The following is a 12152-nucleotide window of genomic DNA, read 5'->3' on the forward strand; positions in this document are numbered from 1 at the left end:
TCTGCCCACCTCCTCGGGCAGAGCTTTGCTTGCAGAGTGTCGAGAACAGCTTTTGGGGAGGACTTACAGCAGGATCGTTTGGCTTAGGGGTATCAGCAGAGCAGGAATTTGTGTTACGTATTCCCTCATCAGTTTGTTCGTATGTGGATCGGTGCTGAGGAAAAGCTCTCTGTGAGCAGCACTGATGGTGGTGGTGGGTTGTGAGGTGTGGATGTGGCCTACCTGGAGCTGGAGGCACGGGTACCTCAGCCTGGCTGCGCTGCAGGGCCTGGAGGCCGTGTCTGCAGCCATCCCAGAGCACAAACAGGGTTGCTCTGACATCCAGCGACACTATTTCACAGAGACACAGGAGAACCCCTCCTCGTGCTAGCTAGCTGCTTTCCTGTGAGTAGTTGCTTCCAATGAAAACGAAAGGCTAGAGGTTTTGAGAGAGGTTGTCGAGCATCTGCTGGGGTGATGGTCATTTAATCCACCGCCCGGCTCGCTCCCTGCTAGGGTTTGCGAGGCGTGAGGGTTTCCTATCCCATGTAATGGCTTCAAGAAATGGGCAATTTTATTTCATACCTAAAATTTAATGGTGGTTGCAGCTGATTTCACACAGCAAATTAGACAAAATATTTGAGCTGCTTCTACCTCCTGAATTCGTCATCAAATGAAAAGAGCTTTTTTGGAGGGTAACTTGAGTGTTACTTGAGAGGGTTAAACGCGTCTCACCGGTGCACTCAGTTTGACAGGCTGATGCACTTTGTCTAGATGATAGATATGAAAAACTAATATCTCAGTTTTCAGAGGGGGTTCTGAAACCTAAAATCGAAACCAGATGTGTAACAAAAAAGAGCAGTGTATATTACAAAGTGTTGTGAAATAGCCCAAGGGAGGCAAGTAAGCAAAAACAGCCCTGCTTCTTAGCAACACCGCAACAAAACAAGTAACAGCCTGGCTGGCATCTGACGGGGCAGGTTTTGGTCTTTGCAGTGGAAAAGAAGGCTAGAAAAAAACTTGGAGTAACTTTGGGATTTTTTGGTGACCCGGAAACACCTTTTGATTTGACAGAACGGATACCTGACTTCTCTCCTCCCCTGCACCTCCTCCCTGCAAGCGTGTGGCCACTAAGAAATACCTGCCGCAGCCCAATGGGATGTGTAACGTGCATCGTCTTGTTCCTTTGCTTTCCCCCTCACTGAAGTCAATTGCACCCATGACAACGGGGTGCCAAGGGCATGTAAAAGCTACCAAATCAAAGTAACTTTGAAGTTTTCACACAATTTGAAAAGGCTAGGTGAGGGTTCCTCAGAAAGGAGGGAGTATCTGAATGTGATTTGTGTGTAAAAATGGAAAGTAAGTAAAAAGTTAGGCTTAAAGACATAATTAATGAGTTCCAAAAGAGTATTTAAATCACTTTCTGGAAATAGCACTGCTTTTTCATTTGATTTCATTTAGGACCTTAATTAAACTCCTGCCTTTTGTCAACCCCACAAATGAAAAAATCACAGTTTGGGTCCCGAGATGTTATCAGATGCATTTAAGATTCAGTCCTGAAAGCAGGAGAAGCACTTGTTAAATGAGAGCCGCGATGCACACTGGAAAGCTCTGCTGCCACGGCTTCATCCATCAAGAGCAGGCGAAGGTCGTGCCTCTTGGCCGCACAGCTCCGCGGGCAGAAGCCGTGCTGGGAACGGGCTTCTACCAGCAAAGCAGTGAGTTTGGTGAAAGAGCTCATTCAGCCTGGGGAACTCTGTTTGCTGGAACAAGCCGCATGTCCGTTGTAGCTGTTTGCCAAGACAGATCTACTGATATTTCTGTCTGAACAAATTCTTTCTGAGAAAATCCTTTCTAGAGTAGGCAAGCCATGGGGTATTCCTGTAACCAGCCTGACTCCAGGACCAACAGCTTGAAGCAAAACCGCAGCATGTCCTGAGATTTGTAATCAAATTGCGAGAGGCAGCAGTTGTGAGGGGGAAGGAGGGTGGGTGGATTTGACTTGGCTTTGTTGTTTGTAGAGAGGTCGAGTTCTGCCAGGCAGCTAGCTTTTCCTCTTTCAATTTCTCTCTCTCTCTGTCTCTCTGAATACATTTCTTTTGGAAAATGCTGTTTTGGCAGAATTAGAATTTTGGGGGAAGTTCATTTTGATGAAGTTTTCAACGGAAATGTTGATATTACTTGAGAATGAAATAGCGACTTTCATTTTGACTCCTTGTTTTAGAGTTAAGCTCTTTCTAGCCTCTAAAAATTACTATGATATTAAAGATTAATTATAGATATGAATGGTTTGACATTATAAGATAGAAATTCTTAATGAACTAATTTTAATGCTTTCAGCTAAAAATAACTCAGAATTTCCATTCTGTGAAGCATTTGATATTTTGCTTTTCTGTCTGATTAGCAGAAAAGCAAATATCAGTGGCAGAATCTTCCATGGGATATATATATACGTGTTTTTTTATTATTATTATTTTGGCTACCTTCAGTAAGGCCTTTAAGTCACTGCCAAGACTGGATTTGAACTGGTAACTTCAAAAGAGGCATGGCTTTACTATTCTTGGGTGCAAAACTGGAAGGGAACAAGGTTGTGTTACTGACTTCCTTCTCACGCACTGAACTCGTGGTTTCTCTTGAGGCTTCTAGCAGTTCTGCAGGACACAAGGTTTCCTCGGCATCTAAATCTTGTTTAAAGGATGCAAACCAAAATGATGGAAGTAAGAGGAAGTAATCCGAATATATGATATCTGAAATAGGGGTCACTGTTTACCAGTTTAGTATTTTTGCTATTCTTATTTGAACTCAAAAGTAAGTATACCGGTACAATTTGCAAGTGCAGTCCAGGTCAAATACGGCCAGTCAGGCAGGTGCAGCTGGTGTTGCTGTGTACTCTCCTTTTTTAATTGCGGGCATGTTTACCATTATCAGTGCCTGAGATCCACAATGTTTAATAAATTAAAATGGTTCTTTTCAAACAGCAAAGGCTTTTGCGTTAGACTTGTGCTGGCCGATGCAGTCCATTAGTGCCTGAATAAGTGGTAATTAGTGGTAAGAGTCACAGTCGTTAGTGTATCTTAGCTCCCTCTTTGTAAATCACGATTGGCAGCTGTGGGATTCTTCAGCAGCCCTTGACCGGCACCTGTGGCAGGAAGGAGAGGGCTCCACCACAGAATTAGGAAACTTCAAGTCAGGGAATACTTTTGGGGGAGATGGCAAGTCCATCAGTCCTAGCATGTTCATGTCCCTCCTGATTTTTTTGGGAAGGGGGTGAGGAGAAGAAGGTATGTTCGTGGTGATCATGATATTCCTCTGGTGTCTGAGATGCACTGAATTCATTGCAACCCTACTTTGTAAAACTTGTTCCCACGTGTTGTCTTCTGTATTCCCCATCTCAAGCTTGCAAATATCACTAGGTCTCCTCTCCTACTCTAATTGTGGAAGGTGGTATTTCAGAAACCCCATGTGTAAGTACATGGCCCCCTACATGATTTCTAAAAGCTCATCTCACCTGGTAAGGAAGATGTGGATGCATTTACATAAGTGCTGTTTTCTCTTGAGGCATCTTTGTCTGAAAGGAGCATTAACATGCACGTTATGCGTGGTGGGAGTCTGCAATATTTCAACTGTGATAATGTCTTCGTAAATCAGGCAAGGAGATGCTTGAAATTGTTGCGCATCGGTTGTGATCTTGCCGCTTGTGTGTCAAGGATTTCTCAGAATTAAAGGCTTAGATTAACCACATAGTGATTAGTTTTCTATTCTGCATTTGAAAGCAGAGTATTTCTGTCCTAAAAGTCCATTTTCAAGGGGTGGCAAGCGTGGTCACTCTGCTATGCCAGTAATTGCATGCACTTTATGTCGGTGAACTTTTGTATCTTTCTTGAGATGGGGCTATTGTTCACACTTCCAGGAATGATGAACAGAGAGATAGCCAGACCTCGTGACTCAATCTAAAATTACGTATTGCCTTTAACACCCATAAGTCAGGTTTGGAGTTTCTCGTGGGTACCTGTCCCCTCCGTGCGAATGTGCTCAGATGGACAGATGAGGGATTTCTAGTCGCTGCAGCTGTGTTTTGTTGCAGGATGAAAGTGTGCAAGATACAGATCAGATACAGCTGCTGAAAAACAAATTGAAACAAAGAGTCTCACAAAGAGAATGGCTGCAGCCAGAGTTCATAAAAGGGCTCTATATGCTTTCTAATGTAATAAGCCTTTATTCTGCCTGGCTAGCTCTTTGAGTAATCTTAAGAGAAAAACTGACATCTCTTTTCAGTAGGAAAGAAGAACATTTATTTTATTCCTAACAGTTTTAACAAACCTCTCCATGATGAATTATGTATTTATTGTAACTGCACGCTCCACAGCCACAAATTCTTGCAGTTTCTTTCCAGCTGAAGGCTCCAATAAAAGACTTCCCTAGATAAAGGCCAGAGGATTTGGGCCATGGTTTTTGTACTTAGATTAATTCAGTTACTCTGATTTGTCTGGTTTGGAGATTTCACAGACCAAATGAGTCAAACATACAGTAACTGAACTTACAAAATATTCACAAATATAATTGTGCAGCCGTGTGCTCCAGCTTCAACTTCAGCTTTCTTCACTGATTCTCGATTTCCCACTTTTCCTCATCAGTTATGGCTTTTCTCCTCTTTCCTTCATATTTCACTCAATCCAGAGGTGTTGATAACTGTAGTTCATTCAGAATAGATATAAAAAGCAGCCAAGTTATTTTTGGGGATGAAAAGGTAAAGGAGGAGCCATAACCCCCAGAGAAACAGCCTTCTGCCAGCTAGGCTGCAGTTCAGCTGTGCAGGCAGTGGGGATTGTCGAGGGACGCGGTGTGCCTCTGGGAGCAGAAGCATTTAGAAGTAGCCAGAGAGGAAGCGGACGGACAATAAGAACTGGAAATAAGATGTCAGCAGCCATGAAAGATATTGAGGATAAAGGTATATTCCCATGGAGGATGGGGGGGAGAGGCTTTCAACTGCGAGTAAAGAGCCCAACTCCGGTTGGTCTAGTCCTGTTTTGGAAACAGAACCTCATAAATAAGATCACACTAGAGAAATACCTGACACTGCTCTGCAGTTAATGGAAGCATCTTAAAAGACTCTGGGTACAGGCCAAGTATGTGGGTCAGTAGAGAAACTGCTATTTATGTTTGGACCTGCATCTGAATACAGCGTAATATCCAGCTGTTGAAAATACGAAGAGAAATTGCAGAAAAGTGTTTTTTTGGTTTTGTTTTGCTTGTTTGTTTGTGGTTTTGTTCGTTTGTTTGTTTTCTTCTAGGTCTATAGTGCCAAAGGCTTTGTCAGGTGATGTTGCTGTTTGAGCTGCAACTTTACGTTCATCTTCCACAAATTAGTGACCGACATCATTAAAGTTTGGGAAGGTCATCTTTAATCTGCTGAGTAAAGGAGTGGGAAAAAAAATGCAGAAAAAATGCGTAAAGTTGAAATTTGAAATAATGTACCCTGAAAGTGAATTTTGCTGTGGATATTTAAGTATTTCTACAGGGTTTTGAATTCTAAGAATTCTGTTTACTCACTGGATTGTGAAATCAGTTTTTGTCATGGGAAAGTTCCCACTCGCAGGTTAGAGGATCTCAGGAATTCTCACCGAGTCTGACCGTGGGTGCTGCAGGCGAGCTGTATATGCATGCAAAACCAGGGTTTTCAAAAGCGTGAGTTCCCTGTGCACAAACCCCTGTAAATCATTCTTGCCTTGTAAAGAACATCTGTTACAGAGTTTAGGATGTGATGCATCCCTTATAAAAGGGGGCTGGGGGTTGCAGGGAAGGTTGCTGGATTCAGCAATGCTGTGAAAAAGGGTGGTCATTGTAACTTCTCTACAAATACAAGCAATGAGCGTCTGGGGAGATCTAGGGCTGAATCCAGTTGTGGAACAGGCCCATAGCATCAGTGGGAGCTTTCTGTTGGAAGGGTGGAGGACCTTAATTTCCATCAGAGCTGTGGGTCTTGGTCTTTATTACAGAAATGGATCATGCTCCGCTCTCTATTCCATCCGTTGATGCAGGACAAAGGCAGTTACTTAAAGCTAAGTTGGGGCTTTTCTTTTTTTTTTCCCCTCCAAGTTCTTCTGTGATGCAAATCTGTAAGAAAACGCCAACATGTAATTTTGTACTCAAAGAATATTACTTTTTTTTTTTGTTTGTTCTCCATAAATGCAATTTAGACAGTAATTGGAGTTTGCAAAGCTTTGAAGGTGCAGCTGGAGGGAAAAGTAATGTACCATGTAGAAGGGTGCAGTTGAGTAAAAGAAACCTTTTCCAGAGGACCCAGGGGCCAGAACAGGGAGAAATTGGACATGAAGCCTTCCAAACCAGGCCAGAGTGCAAGTTTCTTGCAGCCTGCATTGCACTGGTGGTTGGAGCTTGTGCTGTTTGATGAGCTGATGGGCCAAACTTTGCTCCCCACCGTCTGCTGTTGAGCCTAGCAGGCGGTGTGTATTAGCTGCATCGTGCCACCCTATTTACTCCTGGTGGTGCGTAGGAAAAGGGTGACTGAAAGCGGAGTTACGTTCCTTGTGTTTAGATACTGGCTTCATCTGAAAGTCTCGAAGATTTGCAAATAAAAGCTTGCTGGGAAGTTAGAATAAATGGGGAAAATTATGTGCAGGAGAGGTCAAGTCACCAGAGCAAGATGACAGGGTGAGAGCAAGGTCCCAGCCAGGAACCTCTGCTTGCTCTGGCCGCGGTGCACGCCGTCTTTCATCCTGCCCGAAGGAAGTGGAAAAAATGATTTCATAATCCTTTGTCATGGGGTTGGGCATGCTGCAGGTCATGTGGACAAAGCCATTCGTTCAAGTAGCGTGAACCAAGGACTCCTCAAAAGCTGTTGAAATCTCACGGCCTCGCCTTCCTCAACAGAGCAGAAGTGCTGCCTCCAAGCTGAACCAGGACGGCTCCTTCTGCGCTCATCTTGAGCGCCGACCAAGACCTGCTTCCTTGATCTCAGCAGTGTCTTCTGTATCTGAGAGATTTTGCTGCTCTTCCTGTAGTATTTTTGTAAACTCTGTAGGCCAAGTCGGGCTGAAAAGGTGCCCTCGGCTCTGTTCGAAAATTTTTCAATTATTGCAATTTGTCAAATCATTTAAAAGCAGCACCGTTAATAACGCTCGGTGTTTTGGCGGTTTGGCTGAGTCCCTCACTGCTGGTGTTGTTGTTGGTGTGTCGCTGTCAGTATTTTGTACTGAACTATCTAACAGCTGTCTTGGCTTCCTTCCCCACTAAAACAACTGCTGCTTCACAAAGAACACAGATAATTTTGTCTTCCTTGATATTAACAGATCAAGAGAAGCCCTTGCCAATACAAACTCATCTTTTATTTTTACAGTCTGAGCGAGACCCTTGGTAGAATTTGTTGTTCTCTTTAATTCTGTACTTGGAGTCTAGTTGACATCTAATCTTTTCATTTGAAGTGATGCTGAGTGGGTGGGACATTTAGAAGGGGGATAAAAACTCTCACAAAAGAATCAAAGTCAAAAGGAAGCCAAAGGCAAAGCAAAAAGCCCTGCACAAGGCACCAAAATGAAAGAGCTTGTTTAAAGTCAGTAGAACAGTAACAGCACAGTCTTCCCCTAGTTTTAAAAGGCAGCAAGATGAGAAATGTTGCACTGAAATTAACGTTCATCTCCCGGCGTGTCCACAAACCCCACGCTTATGCATGGGAAGGAAAGTGCTTTCATGCACCAAAGGGGAAATGCTGCTGCTCCTGCTCCTGCCTTGAAAGCAAGACCTGGACAAAGGTTTGCGGTATCCACAGAAGGCCAACTTTCTTCTCCTCTACAGAACCTGTCTGTGTGGTGGCAGAGGTGTTCACCACGGAGGTGTTCATGGCACAGAGTCTTCAGAGCGGGACGCTGAGAGGGGGAGAGAGGTCTGATTTAAAGCTGCGTATTCCTGAGGTCATAGCCCAGGTTTTAATACCTCTTATAAGTAAGACCTCTTCAAATTGAAAAGAGGGGAAAGGTTTAGAGAAAAATGTTAAACTCAAGTGAAAATTTAGCATGTGAGATAGGGACAATATGTGTTTATAATGGCATCAAAAGCAAAACTCCTGTCAAAATGCGTAGTATTGACAGGCTCATCCTCCACAACGCTCTCGGGAATTTTAGATGATGAATCTCCCAGTGATTTGGAGATGACCTAGGTTCTCTGAAAAATCTGCTAAACATCTTGACGAGTTAGCTTTGTGAGAGCTGCACGCTATTCATTTCCAGCAGCTTGGTCTTTAAAATACCTTAAGCCGTGCATTGCTAGACTATCAGGCCGAGCTAAGTCCTTTCCAGAGCATTCTCACATCTGCATGCTGTATCATATCACAATCATCTCAGCAGTCCCAGGGCAAGCTGCCATGGCTTTGTTTTCCCCATTTCTTCTAGAGTCACTTAGTCAAAATAAGTGGTGCTCTTTCTAGATTTCTTTCCTTAAGGCTGCATGCATGCAATGAAAAGATCAGATCTCTGAGTCTTTGTTGTTTGAGCTGGTTGAAGGTAAACAGATTGTAGTGCATTTTTGGCTTTACAACAGAGATTTTAATGGACTTTAGTGACAACTGGACTCCTCAGAGCTGTGGGAGTAGCAGACCAAGAAGTTTTTCAGTACCCAGGGTGACATCCTGAGTTTGAAGCCAGCAAGGTGAGAATTTCACACAGTTGGATGTGAGTATAGGAATTCCTATTCAGAGCTTGGCCCTGCATACATATACATGCATTTTTGTACTTAAGTATGTAGTCACTAGTCTATTTAACTCTGAAGGTAAGTTACTACTGAGCAGAATGGTCATAGAATATTATTTGCAAGTTATCTTGTTGGAGTCAAGACAGGAGAAAAGCAGTACAGCAGTATGGGGAAAAATCTGCTCGTTTCAGAGTGGTTATGTGGGTAAACAATGCATTCTCACTCCCTCATTCCCACATGGGTAATGAGCTGAACACGTACTATGAGTAATTTGTTTTTTAAGAATTGAAATTGACCCCAGAGCAGAGCATCTGTTCCATGCTAATTGTGTTGAGGAAAATGAGGGATCATCACTTGAATTTGGGGGGCTGGCCGCATTGCTATAAAATGTAATAAGATGAAATTATATGGGGAAAGGGCCTTATGTGAAAGATGTTATAGATTATTTTTAAGGGCATCTGGACAATGTGCTGTAATATAAAAACCTACAGAGACTACAATAGAAAGCATTCCACCCCTCCTCCCTCAGCATCTGTCAAGCAATCCATATTTATTTATAAGGCAACCTCAACGAGTTCAGGTATCACAAATTATAAATGTCTACCTGTAAACAAAAAAAAAGCCACCTATAAATTGATGGACTATTTAGTGAGATGTTTGCTTTTATGTTCATGAAGTACCTTTACTCACTTTAGTGATAGCAGACTGCTGCGCCCAACAGTCACTTCGCATTTCTGTGTTACCTACTTGTGTGTGCAGCTACGGGGGGGAGATGACTGAGACTCTGTCAATGAGCTCTATTTCCCTGGTATTCTCCTCCTCTGCTTTTTTACTGCTTTGCTTTATTCCAGCTTTTACCTTCTCTAGCATCTTTATTTAAATCAGTCCCCACCTCCCCAAATCCTACAATTCCTCTGAAGAAGCCTGCATGCTACGTCCCAGAGAGCCCCTCTGACCACTGACTCAAATACCTAAGTTTTCTTTACACCTGGTGTTACTTCTGTAGGCCTGCTTAAGATGCCCACCTATCAAATTAATGTTTATTTAATGACTAGTGCTAGGTTGCAAATAAGCAGCATGTAGATTGTGTGATGTAATCTGAGTAATATAGGTTATATTAGGGTGGTGGTCACCACCAGAGAGTCACCTTCTGACTGCAAATACCACACAAAGCTGTGGCAAGGCTGTTTTGTTTTTTTCCTCCCACGTAGGAGAGAAAGCTCTTGTGATAGCTTGTGTACCAGAGCAGTGCTGTTGGCACACCAACTTTTTAAAGGCTTTGCTATAAATAAAAGCAAAATATCTTCATGATATAACTCCTTCTGGAAGTGCATTGGTGGTGGTTTGTTGAACAGATGATTTGCAGCGAGGTCAGGGTTCTCTCCAACGCTGTGTGATACCGAGCGCCTGAGGCGTCTCCGAAGACGGTGCCAAATGGCAGAATTCATGAGGCTGCTCTTCTGCCTCCTCTCCGTGGGCTGTGTCTAGTCATAACCCAGCCAGCCAGTTGGCCTCCGGGCAGAGAAACTCGATAATAGCGGAGACCTGGCTCCCTCAGCAGCCCTGCCCTGAAGTACAGGGGCAGAGAGGCCCGGTCACTTGGCTGTGTGAAGCTCTGAAAGGTGATTGAGGCATGGGCAAGATAGTTCTGTTTCAGCACTTCACCCCTCAGGAACAAAAGAGTGCCTAAGGGGAACTGCTGTCCCTTTCTCCTGCACCACGGGTCTAAGGCTTGTCAGGGTGAGCAAAAGGGAGCTGTGGACAGGGACTGGAAAGGAAAGGTAGAAGGAGAACCAACATCCATGATCTTCTCACCCTTTTCTTTACCACTGTAAGTCCTGACATCAGCGTGTTCACTCCCATTTCGGGCTAACCCTCCTGAGGACTGGTTATGTGAGCGCAGGACACAAGGAGCTTCCCAACATTTCACATTTCTCCCAGGCTTTCTCATGCAAAACAAAAAAATCCAGCCTGAATCACTTACTTCTCCTTGAAGTGAGTGCTAAAACTTGGCAAGCTTCTTCTGACACAACCCTGCACTGAAATGGATATGCCCGTGTCTAAGCTTCTGCTTGGCTTTCTGGTTCATTTACAAACCTTATGTCAAGTTTACAGTGGAAGCACTGACATGATCTCTGCCATGGTGGTCTGACTGAGGCACAGAAAGCATAACTTTGAATAAGTATCACTTGACTAGTCTGTCTGGGCACATTTTAGTGCCTGGTCTTGCAAGGGTGTCTAATAACTTGGGTTTCTTTCCTATATCAAATGCTTAGGCTTGACCTTTAGAAATTGCTTACATAAAAGACAAATATTGAGGCTTTTTAGAGTTTAGAAAATTATTTCCAAGTTAGAGGGAAACAAAAAATGATAACTCATTTCAGCTAGAAATAGGAATAAGCAGCATAATTGTTTCTCTTACCTAGGTAAGAGGTGAAACAGTAAGTTTAGCTTACCTGTTGGCAAGCAATCTGTTTTTTGTTGTTGTTGCTTTGTTTGTTTGTTAAAAAAACACAAACAATTCCCTTTTTTTTTTTTTTAATTGCCTTTCAGGACTAGAAGTTCAGCCACAAACCAGCAAGCTCCTAAACCTCTTAGGTGCATTCAAACATTCTCTTGCAAGTCTGGGTCTAGAAACATTGACTCATCAGAGACCTTAAAGGTTACGTGGTTTGAAACAAGATCAAGAACTCCAAGACAAGTTAATTAAATACACTGAAACCTCTTTCTTCCAAAATTTACTAATCCAAAAGACTTGGACAGCTGAATGGTAATGTGTTATCCCCTGTGCCACTCCTGCTGCCATGGCTACATTCATTTTTTCTTAAGTCAGAACTTTGGCTTTAAGAAAAAAATTGGAGAAAAAAAAAAAAGAAAAAAAAAGAAAAAAAAAAGAAAAAAAAGAAAAAAAAAAGCAGCATTCTGGTATGTCTGACTACATACTAATATTAGCAAGCATAACCTTGAAATAGCATTGACATTCACTAATCCGAACACTATTCTGGTCCAAAAATGCTCAGATTACTGACGTTCACTGCAATTTTCTTCCCCACGCCACTATCAATAGCAGTCTTAATACCAACCTTTGAATATACTAACTGCTTCAAACTGCCTCCAGGCAAATAAATAATTCTGTGATGCAAGATGAGGGAAAGGAGCTGAGTTTCTGAGTAGGTTAACTTGGATATTTTCCAGCCAGCAGACACATATATGCCCTCAGCTGGCTGTTTACAGGAGCTTGGTAATGCGCTTTATGGCTGGAGGTGGAAGCTCGAGGCAAACTTGGGCATTCTGGGCTGTTCTTCAGCTCGTCATCATAGCTCAGCAGTAATCGAGAGCTCTTCCAGTTGACACCAGCTTTGAGAAGTCTGCCTGCTGTCTTTGACCTCACAGCTCAGCTTCATCTGTAATACAGGCTTCATGTTTCCATATATACAGCCAAGTTAAGAGGATTTTTTTCCTAGTGAAGT

At 43.0% G+C, this 12152-nt stretch overlaps 1 protein-coding gene across 1 annotated transcript in view; it reads left to right on the top strand.

Annotated features, from left to right (window-relative positions):
* The first annotated feature begins 1574 nt into the window (after positions 1-1574).
* FGGY (FGGY carbohydrate kinase domain containing) overlaps positions 1575-12152 on the top strand; it is a 183681-nt gene continuing 173103 nt past the window's right edge. The window contains exon 1 of the mRNA XM_035332752.1: positions 1575-1697. The gene's annotated coding sequence lies outside the window, so the exon portion shown is untranslated. The remainder of the gene's footprint in view (positions 1698-12152) is intronic.

Source organism: Oxyura jamaicensis, chromosome 8 (assembly GCF_011077185.1).
Source record: "Oxyura jamaicensis isolate SHBP4307 breed ruddy duck chromosome 8, BPBGC_Ojam_1.0, whole genome shotgun sequence".
Taxonomy (NCBI): domain Eukaryota; kingdom Metazoa; phylum Chordata; class Aves; order Anseriformes; family Anatidae; genus Oxyura; species Oxyura jamaicensis.